General features: G+C 36.8%; 1 long non-coding RNA gene across 4 annotated transcripts; it reads left to right on the top strand.

The window, feature by feature from the left end:
• Positions 1-8,313: 8,313 nt before the first annotated feature.
• On the top strand, positions 8,314-9,683 carry LOC121977549. 4 transcript variants are annotated; one of them, XR_006110917.1, is made up of 5 exons: positions 8,314-8,417; positions 8,638-8,695; positions 8,789-8,806; positions 8,973-9,016; positions 9,610-9,683. It is a non-coding gene; the product is annotated as an uncharacterized LOC121977549 (long non-coding RNA). The 4 variants fall into 4 exon arrangements; XR_006110914.1 differs by having other exon boundaries at positions 8,961-9,016; positions 9,610-9,671; XR_006110915.1 differs by lacking the exon at positions 8,973-9,016 and having other exon boundaries at positions 9,610-9,665.
• Positions 9,684-14,585: the final 4,902 nt, after the last annotated feature.

The raw sequence follows: 14,585 nt of genomic DNA, 5'->3' as shown, positions 1-14,585 counted from the left end.
TGTGACCTAGAAATGCCACTTGATCTAACCAGAACTCGCACTTTGAGAGTCTAGTGTAAAGTTACTTTTGCTGAAGAATCTGCAGTACCATCCTCAAGTGCGTGTCATGCTCCTCTGGGGTCCTTGAATAGACCAGAATGTCATGGATGAATACAATGACAAATTTGTCAAGATATTCTCTGAACACTCTGTTCATTAAGTCCATGAAGACCACAAGTGCACTAGTCACTCCAAAGGCATGACCACAAACTCGTAGTGTCCATATCTGGTCCTGAACGTCATTCTGGGTATATCTCTTTCTTTCACCTTTAGCTGATGGTACCCAGAGCGCACGTCTATCTTTGAGAACACTGTTGCTCCTCTTAACTGATCAAATAAGTCATCGATCCTGGGAAGGGGGTACTTGTTCTTGATTGTCACTTGATTCAAAGCTCTGTAGTCTATGCACATCTGCATTGATCCATCTTTCTTCTTGACATACAACACAGGAGCTCCCCAAGGTGAGTGACTGGGGCGAATGAAGCCTTTGTCAAGTAACTCCTGTAGTTGTTCTTGTAACTCCTTCAGCTCTGCTGGAGACATGCGATACGGAGCTTTTGAAATTGGACAGGTTACATGAACCAATTCAATCTCAAATCCATTCATTTATTGGGAGGTAGTCCAGGTAGATCTGTTGGGAATACTTCGGGATATTCACAGACCACCCGAACCCCCTCTTTCTTACCTTCTTTCTGTTCTTCTGCACTTACTTGACTGGGGCTCCGGCCTCCCTACTGTCTTGTCTTCTATCTTGGCTAGCTTGAACTCTATAAACTCCTCATAGTGCGTGTTGGTGATAGAACTCTTCATAGAACTCTAACTGAAAATCTACCCAACTCATCTGATCGGCTGCTCTCTTGGTCTTTATCCTCTCCCACCACATACGAGCATCTCCAGACAGGCAGAAAGAGGCGCACTTGACCTTCTCGACTTCTGGCCAGTCAAGAAGCTCCATAGTACTCTCTAGTGTTTTAAACCAAGCCTGGGCATCCCAGGGCTCAGTCGTGCCTGAGAAGCTCTCTGGTTTCAGCTTCAGCCACTGTATAAGATAAGCTTCTGGTCTCTGGGGTGCTGTGACGGCTCCCTGGGTAGCTGGTGGAGTCTCAATTACCACTGGAGCCTCTGCAGTGATAGCTGGAGGAGGGGGAGGAACTGCTGGCTGGTTTGCCATCAGATTGGCAATCACTTGCTGCTGTTCTGCTACTTGTCTCTGGAGTTAGGCAACAACTTCAGAGAGATTGGGCTCAGTTGATCTAAGCTCTTCGTTCTCCTGATCTTGGTTCTCAGTATGAACAATACGGGACATCCTTTTTCTTAACATCTAATTATGTAAAGAAAAAGACTTGGTATCCTCTCTCTAACCCTTCTAATCATACATAAATATGAATAAAGAAGATGGAAACTAAATCTTCTATCTTACTTTAGTACTCAAAAAACAAGTACTCTATACTGCAGTTAATAATAAGGAAAGTAGAATAAAGAAAGGATTTAAATACTTTCTTACTTGGAGACAGCAAGGATGATGTTGATGTGTGTGTAATGCTGGAGAATGAAACACTGCTCTGATACCAACTGTAACGACCACCCTTCTTACTACTACTCTCTAAGGGCGACCGTTACCTAACTACTACTCTACTTACTAGTGTTATTGACGTCATTATTAGAATCAGTTAGATTTATCACGGCCCTAGAGGAATCCCTACCGAAAAATTTCGGCAGAATCTCCCCTGTACCGGTGACCAAATCTATAGTACATAAGATATATACGCAGCCACAGGCGGCTGGAACATATTTTTCACAACCACGCAGTTATGAAAACAACAGTAAAAGAAAGGACTACTCCAGTAAAACAACCAACTATATCACTCCACAAATAATTAAAGTGACTAAATGCATATGCGGAAATAAACTCAACTACAATCTCACAAACTACATAATAGTGTTAAAGAAAAGAACTAAAGCATAAACTCTAATCAAATAGGTCCTGCAGGTTTGGTAGCACCCTCTGGATCTCTCCATAGTCCAGACATCACACACCTTCATCACCACCACCATCCTGTCGCCTCCCTTTCATATCTTAGCTTTTCCTTTATCTGCAGTAGGAGGGAAGAAAAAAAAGATCTATAAGAGAAAATGCTTAATAAGTACTAATCTATCTCACAAAACTCGAAGTGCATAAAAGTAATGCAATAATACTGAAACTGAAATGCTAAAGCAAAGCTGCATGTACTCATGGTATACAGAAATAAAACTGAATACTAAACATGCTCACTAACTGACAGGAAAATAATGAAACTACTACTGTAGGCTTAGAATTAAAGAACTAAACTTTTATTGATTCTAAGCATAAACTTGTTTCATTTTCTTATATCCTTATACTAGAAATTAATCTTTTAATTTCTCTTTCACTTTCTTCTTCTTGTTCTTCTTTTCTTTCTTCTTTTCTTTGGGCCCAGGCTTAGTACCATCTTTGTTTTGCGCGCTCTCTAATAGTGACTGGGGTAGCGAGCCTCCAGCCCTATGAGTATAAAGACCTCGGTCTTACCAGGGCCAAGACCTCGAAATTGGTCACCTGGATTTGTTTAACGACAACCTCGGAAGTCGGGTACTAGCCTCTTACTTTAATTTACTTGTTATCTCTTTTTAACTAGACTTTAGCCTTTTCTTTACTCATGCTTCTTATAATTCTTTATTGGAGCCTATTAGAATCCTATAGATATATCTAACAAGTATAGGATTACAACTAACCAAGCATGCTATATAAAAATAACATAAAGGAAAGCAAATCTGAACTCTCTCTAAGCATGTTATCAACAAGGCAAGAGAAAAGCAAAATCTGAACTTCTAACATGCTGTAAATAAAGGAAAAGAAAGCACATCTGAACTTACTAATCACGCTATAGAATAGGGCAAAAGAGTGTAACTTTGGGCCTTCTAAACATGCTATAAAATAAGGCAAAAAGAAGCAAATCTAATCTTACTAATCATGCTACAAAATAGAGCAAAAGAGAACTAATTTGGACTATCTAAACATGCTGTGATAAGAGCAAAAGAAAGCTAATTTGAACCTTCTAAACATGCTGTGATAAGAGCAAAAGAAGCAAATCTAATCTTACTAATCATGCTACAAAATAGAGCAAAAGAAAGTTAACTTGGACTTTCTAAACATGCTATAAAATAGAGCAAAAGAAAGCTAACTTAGACTTGCTAAACATGCTGTAAAATAGAGCAAAAGAAAGCTAACTTAGACTTGCTAAACATGCTGTAAAATAGAGCAAAAGAAAGCTAGCTTAGACATACTAAACATGTTGTAAAATAAACCAAAAGAGGCTTATTTAGATTTCCTAAACATGCTGTGATAAAAGCAAAAGGAAGCTAATTTTGGGGCTTTCTAAGTATGCTGTAATAAAAGCAAAAGAATGCAACTTTACACTTTCTATCATGCTGTAAAAACAGGGCAAAGGAATCCCTTTTTACTGGAATTTATGGCAGCAATTAGACTTACACGGGTACCATATTTAAGAATTAAAGGCACGCTTAAAAGACAACCATAGGCTGGAATCAGGGCTGTCCGGTTTAACAAGAATTCAAAACAGGAATTCCATGCAAGAGATGCTCTAATCTACCCGGTATAGAGAGCTTCAATTCTGTAATAGCATAAATTTAACTAACAGCATGAACCAATATCATAATCAAGGAACTAATGGCACCAACAGGGAGTGCTATATTTCCCCAACCAAACACCTCTAAGCCTTGAAAACTCTCGGCAGTTCTAACACAAGGAGAAACAAAACCTCAAACAAGGGTTGTTCGGTCTGCTACAATTGGAGCATCTCCATTACAAAACTCAAAACTCTCATGCAATTAAGTATAACCGTTCGGCTTGACAAACAGAGCAAGGAAGGAAAAACCCTAGCACAAAATTCTACTCGGCACTGTGAAAATCGGAAGCAAAGAAATCCAATCGAAGCTCGGAGCGACTCCTACCGCAGGTGAGTAGTACTTACTATGCTTTCTTAGACTTACAACCGAAGGAGGAAGCTTTAGGGTTTCGGTTAGCTTGGATCTTCAACCTCCCTTACGCCCACAGACCTTCCTCGACGAGGGAATCACCACCGCAGGTGAAGATCGGTCGGAAAAAAGCCTTCGCCGGTGCCAGAGAGACCTTCACTTGCTGCTGCGTTTTTCGACCGAGACGAGAAGGCGAAATCGCCGTCGGGAGAGGAAAGAAAAGGCAGATAGGGTTTTTTTCGGTGAGAAAGGGAAAACTTAATCCCTTTATAACTCGGTTTAATTCTGTTCCAATTACAACTTAAATATACTTCGTTCCCCTTCTTAATCACAAATCAACCGTAGCTCAATTGGTTGGCTGGGTTCGGCTGAGGTTCAGCTCGGGTCGAGGTCGTGTGTTCGAGTATCACCTTCAACGGTTTTTTGTCAAAACTTCTTTCTTTTTGTAAACATACCAAACGACCTCCAAAAATTACGTAAAAATACTCTAAAAATTTCTAAAAATCTCTAGAATATTTTAAAAACATTTCCAAATATTTTTAGGGACATTTGGAACTCGAAATAGGGAAAATTGGGTCGTTAGATGAGGTATGCCTCTTACCCCCTGATCAACTTTATTCCGGCATTAAGGCAATGACTAAATCCATGTATAAATTAGAAAATGAAAATATCAGATTAAAAAATGAAATTTTGGAAACAAAAAGAATTTTAGCAAAATCATGTCTTATAGAGGATTTTGATAAATTGAAAATTGAAAATGAAAAACTAAAAGAAGAAATAGAAAGATTGAAAAAATATAAAAGTTCAAATATCTCTACTTTTAGAAATTATAGAGGTTTAAATTGGTATTATAGGTTTCATCAAAGTCAAATTAGAAATATATCAAAAATCTATGTACCTAGGAAATACTTGGTTAACCCTGTAGGTAGGAACCTCTACTGGGTTCCAAAAGCCTGTTTAATTTAAAATTAGACTTAGCATTTTCAGCAAGGAAATTAAACGACTAATTTCATTATGAGGCTTTGTCTAAGGAAGTGGTTGTTGCTCCAATAACCAAGAAGGCCTAGTGCCTCGCCACGACCTGGAAGTCAAGTATCGAAATGAAAAGTTTAATTGACTAACTGAAAAAGTATTAATTTAATACTTTAAAAGAGTTATTCAATTTGTGTTAGAAAATATTTAAAAAATTTTAACTACGTAGAAATTTTTTTTTTGAAATTTTTATGAAAATTAAAAAAAAAATTATGATATTATTGCCTTATCATTTTTCTTAAAATTGTTTCTTATGGATATTAACTTAGATTTTTTTTAATTACAAAGTTTTTTTATGCTGAGATAAGTTTCAAACTTAATTTTTTAACACTTATGACTATTTTTTACCTGAAATATGTTTTACTTAAATTTTTCTCGAAAGAAAAATTCTGAAGAGTGTCTTTAAACTGACTTAGACATTTTTTTTACACTCAAAGTTTGTTTTAATTTACCTTAGACTTGTTTATAACCCCAATTTTTTATGTGATCAAAGGGGGAGAAGTATGTTAAGTCTAGGGGGAGGTAATATAATTTTTCATTTGCAAAATACTTGGACTTATTTGAATATAAATTATTTTTATTGCATATGTTTACCCTAACTTAACTTGGGTTGCTCACATCAAAAAGGGGGAGATTGTTGGAACCCCAAGGTGTTTTGATGTGATCAAGCAAGCTAAGTTATGTCCTGCGTTTGTTTAACCCTTGTGTCTAAGTGTGCAGGAGCTTAGGAACACAGGAAGTCGAGCGGAAGACGCGGCTAGCGAGAAGGACGGCACGGGAGAGAGCCGACGGGCTCGGTGCGTCCGAGGGACGAGGTGTCCGCGGAAGAGTACACCGGTGGACGAGAAGAACGTGCGCGGCGTTCGAGGGACAAGAAACCGGGAAGGAAGGCTGCTCGAGGAGAAGGCCGGAACATGGGTTCGGGTGAGCCCTATTCCGGAAGGCCGAGATCACCCAAGCTAACGGAGCCGGAGCGAACAGACCCGGACAGAAACGAGCTAAACCGGAGCAGTGGAACCGGACCACAAAAGGTCAACAAAGTTGACTTAAGAGGTCCGGGCGCCCTGGGCGCTATTGAGGGTCCGGGCGCCCGGAGCTGGATTTTGACCAGGATCGCGTCAAACGTGATCTGATCGTTGGGGATAGAATTTTATCCCCTCCAGGGTGCCCGGAACTCCTTCCAGGCGCCCGGACCAGTACTATAAATATAGTACTGGTCTGCACATTCAGAACAACTCACTTGTAATCAATTCTTTCTGTGCTTTCAGTTGTGTTCTTTTCATTTGTGCTGTCAACATTGTAAAGAGGCTTCTCCGCCTAGAGGAGATCATAGTTCGCTTATTTTCCTTGGATTAGCAATCCTCTGATTGCAAACCAAGTAAATCTCTGGTGTATGATTTCTTTACTTAGTCTCTACTTTTTATTACAAGCGTTTATGTTATATAGTTGAAATCCGAGAAAGGTTCGAGTTTTACTTTGTAGGGCAATTCACCCCTCCCCTCTTGCCGGCCTCCAAAGGGACCAACAACTTGTTTGTGGGTTATTCTAGAGAAACGAAAGGAGGTTTATAGTCCTTAAAATCAGAAGGTCATGGTTAGCAACAATGCCCGATTTTAGAAGAGGACTATATAATAAATCACAAGCCCATAAGTAGATGTGTTCTTAAGGAAATAATAAAGGACACGTCTAATCTAGTACCAACTGTACAAGATGAAATATCACAAGAAATTGTAACACGTATCACAAAAGATACACAATTACAGATAGTGCCTCGTCATAGTGGGAGGCTTGTTAGGAAACCTAGAAAATTCATGTTTTGGGAGAGTCTTTGGACTTAATCCCTGGTGAACATGAACCTGATCCCTGGACATATGACGAAGCGCTCCAAGATAAAGATGCAGCATCTTGGCAAAGAGCGATGAATACAAAAATAGAATCTATGTATTCTAATAAATTCTGGGAACTTATAGAACCACCAAATGGTGTAAACACTACAAGAAAATTGGGATTCTACAACACTTAAACGACAACGCTTTTTATAAAAAGCGTTGTCTATTTTTTTTTTAACAACGCTTTTAGTGAAAAGTGTTGTCTATTTCATTATTTTCTTATTAATAGACAACGTTTTTCTAAAAACCGTTGTCTATTAGTGATTTTTACGGGTCAAAGACAACGTTTCGTAAAAAGCGTTGTCTATTTGACTTTTTTTAAGTGTCTACGATAACGTTTTATAAAAAATGTTGTCTATTGTTAAGTTCTCATCTAAATCTTGATTAATACAAACCGTTGGATCTAGGTAAGGAGTAGAAAACCCGAACCCTTCTCCCAACTCCTATCTTCCGATCGTTTTTGATCCCGAACCCTTCTCCCAACTCCTTATCTCACGCAGCCTTCTCCATCCAACTCCTCTCCGGTAAATCCCTCTCTGGCGAACCCCTCTCTGGAGAACCCCTCCGAACTCCTCTCCATCAAGACTATGGGATTAATCTCTTCGCCTCCGTCGCCTCATTCATACTTCCTTCACACTGCCCAATCTCTTTGACCACACCTTCGTCAAGCGCGGCATTAATCTCTTCGCCTCCGTCGCCTCATTCATACTTCCTTCACACTGCCCAATCTCTTTGACCACACCTTCGTCAAGCGGCAAATCGCGGTGCTTCGGCGATCGACCACCGACGTTGAGGCAGTGTAACCACAGCAGTTCCCGTTGTCTTCTGGTGTCCTAATCAATGGATAGTTTCGCTCTCCTTTCCAGATTCTCCCTTCTTGCTGCGGGTCCAAATCCCCACGAGGTCATCAGCCGGTGGCGGCCTACTCTTTTTTCCTTTCCCCCTCTACCTGCGAGAAGAAGCAGAAGGGTAGGAAGCAGAGGAGGTCCTGGATTTGTTACCTTCGCTCTAACGAGTGGAAGCAGCGATCGTGCCTCATCTAGTATTGGTATTGCCTCGCTTCGTAAACTACTAGATCTTCCACGAGTCGTATCTTAGCTAATAGTTTCGGGTTTTGCAAGGGGTTAGGTTCCTCGTATCTTAATTTGGAAATTTATTTTAAATTGTTCATATTAGTTTATCTCTGCATAGTTTGACGAATTCTTTTTATGGTTAATTTTGTTTGACTTTGTGAGTGTAAATGTTCTTGCTGCATCTGCTTCTCTTAAAAATTATTACTGCCTTCTCTTTGAGTAGATGTGGTTTACAGACGTACTATATCTTATTTTATGTAGGGAAAGATCTCAATACGCAGTTTTTTGCTAGTGTTACGTCTTCAGGCAACGACCAATTGACAACAAGTAGTGCAATTGCCCCAATTCCTGTGCTGTCATCATCGTCATCCATGTATGTCCCGTAGGCATTTTCGTTGTGTTTGAAAATGAAGGTTTACTCTTGGTTGACACTGAAATTGAAGCATTTGCTACTTGATATTTGTTCATGTTTCAAACTAATAACTTGTAGTTCTTTCTCACAGTCATGAGTGAACTTGTTTCTTTTATAGCATATATGTTTGTGATACTTGCATGACTCATCATTTCCTTTTAATCCCCCTGGGAAATTGTAGGGGTTCACCACTGTTTTGGATTGGAGTTGGAGTTGGTCTGTCAGTCATTTTTCAAGTGGTGAGTCTGTTCATACTTCTTGGATAAGTTTTGCTTTTGTTTTATGAAGATTTCTTCTTTATCTTACTGAAAAGCATGTTAATGGTGTGACAGGTTGCAAATAGATTAAAGGTGAGTCCCTTTGCAGCTTGTACCCTTTGTAAGATTATCTCTATCCTAAGAATCTTATTTTCAGTTAGAAAGTGCTTGATATTAGAAATTTATTTCTAGATTGTGTGAATTTCTTTGGAAGTTGGCTTAACATGTTGTCATTGGTTTGTGAAAGTACACTGTCCAGGTCTCTTTTGGAAATAACAAGATGATCTTCCTATCCTTAGAAAGGTTTTGCACATTCTTGGCTTCCTTTTGTTAGTGCTTTGTATATCGTGAATAAGAAAATGCTCATATCATAGGGCAGTTATATCATGAAATAGGTTGGGATGATATGTTCATCTTTAAAGGGCACTAATATATTTTATGGTTGGAAGAGTTCAATCAGATAGAGGTAGACCTCAATGAATTTTAATCTTCTTAATGGATTTGAATATTACTAGTGATACGCTAAAAGTGATATGCTTTAGCGTAGAGCTCAATGAAGTGAGAAGATTCAGAAGATAGCCTTGTTTGGTTGTTGAAAAAATGTCTATTAGTTTTTCCCACTTTTTTTCATCAAAGAGAAGAGATATTGTTAGAGGTTTCTCACTATTAGTTAACTGTTTTCTTTTTTTCTGAATTAACTTTGGGCACAATGTTTGAATCTCCAGTTTATTGCCTATGATTATTGAACCTGCAAAGTAGTAAATAACTAATGGAAAAATGAATTATTTTTTGAAATGTGATTATTGTACTTGCAAACCAGTAAATATCACTGAAAAACATTTTTATTTCATTACAATTTCAAATTGTCTTCTAAATTATTCTATTTGCAATTGCAGTGTTTTCTACTTGCTTCTCTTGTGTCATTTGTGTGGGCACTGGGAACAATATAGCATGGTTGTTAATATTGGTATCAATATCAGACATTCAAAAAACTTAGGTATCAGCTATATTGTGTCTTGTGTCTTTTAATTGCATTTCGTATATATTGTGTAATTAAATCTTTAATTATATATCAGTGATATTTATTATTTGATAAATCTTTAATCTAGATCAATTCATTGTTAAAGACTTCTGTTGCTGCTTCATTTTTTTTACTTAGGTCATGGCTTTTGCTAGCCAGAACTGTTACTTGTATAGGTCGCATTAATAAACGTCCATTCTTTTAACCCAGAACTATTCTGGGGTCCCAAACCTATCCTTAGTTAATCCAGCTTGTCCTCGGGTTTATGTTTTCAGAGCATACCATTGTTTCTGAGCCTGCCATTGGTTGAGCTGGGTTAAACTCAAATGATGGAGTTACGCTGAGGAAACGTTTGATTAGGTTACAAATAACTAAATCATAGTTGAAGGTCCAGTTATAGAAATGCTGGTGGTTCTAATTAAATAAGGTATCACATTTAGTGAATACACCATATTAAATTGGATAGTGTCCACAGCATATTTGGCTATAGTACAATAGACAACCCAAAGCTTCCAAATACTGTGTTAAATTTGTTAAAGAAACCATCCTTACTAAATCCCAAAAATTTGTTTAGTTGGAGCCAATAAACTAGTTTGAATCTCTGCTAGGGATACTCAAAGCAGAGTAGCAAACAGAACATTTGAGTCCTAAATTTAAAGGCATTGGACATGATATAAAAGAATTATCATAGAGATATTATGTTTTATACCTTCTATCTGTATGAGACATATTGTCTTATATAAAATTCTGCAGCATTTGTGGATGTTTCTCCAGAAGAACTATTTCACAATGAACGTTCCTTTATGAATGAGGTATCAAAGGCAAGCCCAATGGAGACGCAATCAGCTAAGGAAGTAAGTATGCAATGCTAGTAATAAGCTATGTTGTATTTCAGTATTATTGTTAATTTATTGCTGAATTATTATCTTGTGCCTATTGAAGATACAAACGAATGGAACTGTAAAACAGAATGCAAGTTCTTCAACCGAACAACCTGATTATCGTAAGTGACATTGGATGATTTTTTTTGTTTTGTTTTTCATGTATACATTTATTTATACATTTTCCTGCTATCTACTGCACATTGGAGAAGTTGTGGTTCAGTTCATGTCTTACACTTTTTTTTTCTTTTACAATCAGAATTTTCTTGGAGAGTGCCATTTTCTCACGCTTGTATAAGTTTTCTATTGAAACTGTCATCATATATGGTAGTGGAAAATTATGAAATGCATCTGCACAAGAGCTTATTTAAAATGCTCCAGTTAATCGTATCCTTTTGACTTCCTAGTAAAATATATTTGATTTGTGAGTAATAGTTTCTCCAGCTTATTAATTTTCACTGCTGCTTATTAGTGACTTCTTATCAATCTGATTTAAAATTCTACAAGCTTTCTTTAGGAAGTTGGCAATTTTCCACTATTGGTTAAATTCATATTCAAAACGTTTCATTTTAGCTTTCTTTCTGCAAATACTGTATGCATTTTAGAATGGAGAAATACTGTATGCATTTAGAATGGAGAAATTGCAAGCTTTCTCTGCATATTAGAAATTGCACAGTTTGAAGAATGCAATTTAGAAACTGCATGCATTTTAGAATGCAGTTTGAAGAAACGTTGTCTTTCTGCAAGCCAAGTTTTCTTTCTACAAGCTTTATTTATGCAGTTTGAAGAAACGTTGCATTTCTTCAACCACGGTGCTTTTTGCAAGAAAGCGTTTGCAGAGAAGAAAGTGTTTCATTTCTGCAAGCTTTCTTTCTGCAGTTTGAAGAAACGTTGCATTTCTACAAGCTTTCTTTCTTTTCGCAAGCATTTCATTTCTGAGTAATGAGTTTTGGTTCATTTATAGAAAATAGCTAGTAGAAGTAATTTTTTGTTTATATTTCAGGCCAATTGTTCAATCTGTTCAAAGCTCACAAAGATCCTAGATAAAATCCAATTGCTTATTCCTGTAATAGATTGAGAAAGACAAGCTACTTCTTCAGTATTGTGGTAGTAATTATTGTACTGTTTTGTCCCGTTAGCCGATAATATTTTTTGAGTGTAGCTAGTAGAAGTAAACAGATTGTTGGCTTAGAGGTCGGCTAGTTATTTTGTGCTCTTTTGTTTTATATGTGAATATCACTATCTACTTTAAAATAGAATTAGTGTTAATTTTGATATTTACTAGCTTCTCATGTAATTAAATACTAATATTACTTCAATGTCAGAATTCTATTATTTTGGTATGAGTTTGAAATCATTAGCTGAGTTGATTATATGTAAAATTCGAATCTAGACATGGTAAAAAAAATAATAGTTCCGTAAATATAAAAATAATGATTTTTAAATAATTTTTTTTTATTTTTTTCTTTAAAACGATAACGCTTTTAAAGCGTTGCAAAAAGTGTTGTCTTTGTAAAAAAAATGTTGGTTGCTACTCGGAAAACCTATAGGTTCCACTATACAAAAATTTTGTACAAAGGTCTGAACCTTTTCCTAGCTACCATGTGTTCTTTTAAATTAAATTTTGGATCGCCTGCGGAACTTAACACGTTTGATCCAAAACTTAATCTATTTGTTCTTTTAGGTTTTGACTTGGATCTCCTGCGGAACTTAACACGTTCGACCCAAGTCTCCTTAAGTTATTAATTCCATTAAATATTAATTTCCATAATTGGTTTCCATTACTGACGTGGCGAGGCACATGGCCTTCTTGGATATGGGAGCAACCACCACCGACTAGACAAAACCTTTTATAGAAATCTAATATTTATTTTCCTAAAATAACTTTAGGTTAACCGAAGAGAACAATCAAATCACAAGGAAAAGAAAAAAAACAAAAGAACACAACATCGAAAAACATATTCGAAATTCTAGAACATAAGCCTCTTGTATTTGGTATTATTTCCATAAATAACTAGCATGATGCGGAAAGAAAAATTACTAGTTATACCTTGTAGAAAAACCTCTTGATCTTCTACCGTATTCCTCTTCTAACCTCGGACGTTTTGTGGGCAACAATCTTCCGAGATGAGAAACCACCAACCACCTTCTTCTCCTCCTAGCTAGGTTCGGCCACAAAGAAAGAAGCTTCACCAAGGAAGAAAATCAAAACACCAACCAAGCTCCAAGAGATGCTAGCTTCTTCTCCTTCTTCTTCTTCTTCTCCAAGTAGTATCCGGCCACCACAAGAGCTCCAAGGGAAGAGAGGGGTTCGGCCACCACAAGAGGAAGAGAAGGAAAGGATGGTCGGCCACACCAAGGAACAAAAGAGGGAGAGAAAATAATAGAGGTTGTATCTCATGAAGGCACCCTCACCCCTTCTTTTATATTCCTTGGCCTAGGCAAATTAGGAAATTTAATTACAATAAAATTTCCTTAATTTCCTTGACATGATTTAATTGAGAAAAATAAAATAAAATTTCCCCAATTGAATTCAAGTGGTCGACCATTACATGAAGAACAAATTGGACAAGTTTCAATCAACAATTAAAACTTCCTAATTTGTTTCCGGAAATTTAAAAAAATAAAATTTCTCTTCAAATATCTCTTCATGGTTGATAAAAGGAAATTTCTATAATTTTAATTTTATCAACATGTGAATAATTTTAAAGAGAAAATAAAATATCTCACCAATCTACAAATAAGGAAAGAGATCTAATCTCTTTCTTTAATCTTTTGTAGATCTTTTATAAGAGAGATATTTTAATTTAAATTCTCTTTAATAAATTATTGTTTTCACATAATAAAAATTAAAATTAAAATTCCTTTTTAATTTAATTTGGCCGACCCCCACTAGCTTGGGTTCAAGCTAGGGCCGGCCACCCAATTTTATACCTAGTCCGGCCCTAGCTTGGTTCCCAAGCTAGCTTGGCCGGCCCCCTATTGGTGGGTATAGTACTCTATAAATAAGAGGCTACGATAGGGACCGAGAGGAGGAATTGGTTTTGGTCTCCCGATAAAATTAAGCATCCCGTGTTCGCCCCGAACACACAACTTAATTTTATCAATAATAATTCATTCCACTAGAGAACTATTATTGAACTACCGCACCAATCCCAAATTACATTTTTGGGCTCCTTCTTATTATGAGCGTGTTAGTCTCCCTGTGTTTAAGATATCGAATGTCCACTAATTAAGTGAGTTACTGACAACTCATTTAATTAATATCTAAGTCCAAGAGTAGTACCACTCAACCTTATCGTCATGTCAGACTAAGTCCACTTGCAGGGTTTAACATGACAATCCTTATGAGCTCCTCTTGGGGACATTATCAACCTAGTATCTCTAGGACACAGTTTCCTTCTATAATCAACAACACACACTATAAGTGATATCATTTCCCAACTTATCGGGCTTATTGATTCATCGAACTAAATCTCACCCATTGATAAATTAAAGAAATAAATATCAAATATATATGTTTGTTATTATATTAGGATTAAGAGCACACACTTCCATAATAACTGAGGTTTTTGTTCCTTTATAAAGTCAGTATAAAAGAAACAACCTCAAATGGTCCTACTCAATACACTCTAAGTGTACTAGTGTAATTATACAGTCAAGATAAACTGATACCTAATTACACTACGACCTTCTAATGATTTGTTCCTTTCCATTTTGGTTGTGAGCTACTGTTTATAATTTATAAGGTACTGATAACATTATCTTCTGCATGTGACACCACATGCTATGTTATCTACAATATAAATTAATTGAACAACTACAAACAAATGTAGATAATTTGACCAAATGTGATTCTTTATTCAAAACAAATGTTTACAAAAGCTTAGGCTTTCAGTATACACTCCAACAAAAACAACAACGCTTTTAAAGCGTTGTAATAGTGTTGTCTTTGCAAAACATGACTACA

Source organism: Zingiber officinale, chromosome 4B (genome assembly GCF_018446385.1).
Source record: "Zingiber officinale cultivar Zhangliang chromosome 4B, Zo_v1.1, whole genome shotgun sequence".
NCBI lineage: Eukaryota > Viridiplantae > Streptophyta > Magnoliopsida > Zingiberales > Zingiberaceae > Zingiber > Zingiber officinale.
This window is presented reverse-complemented; position numbering and strand designations above follow the sequence as displayed.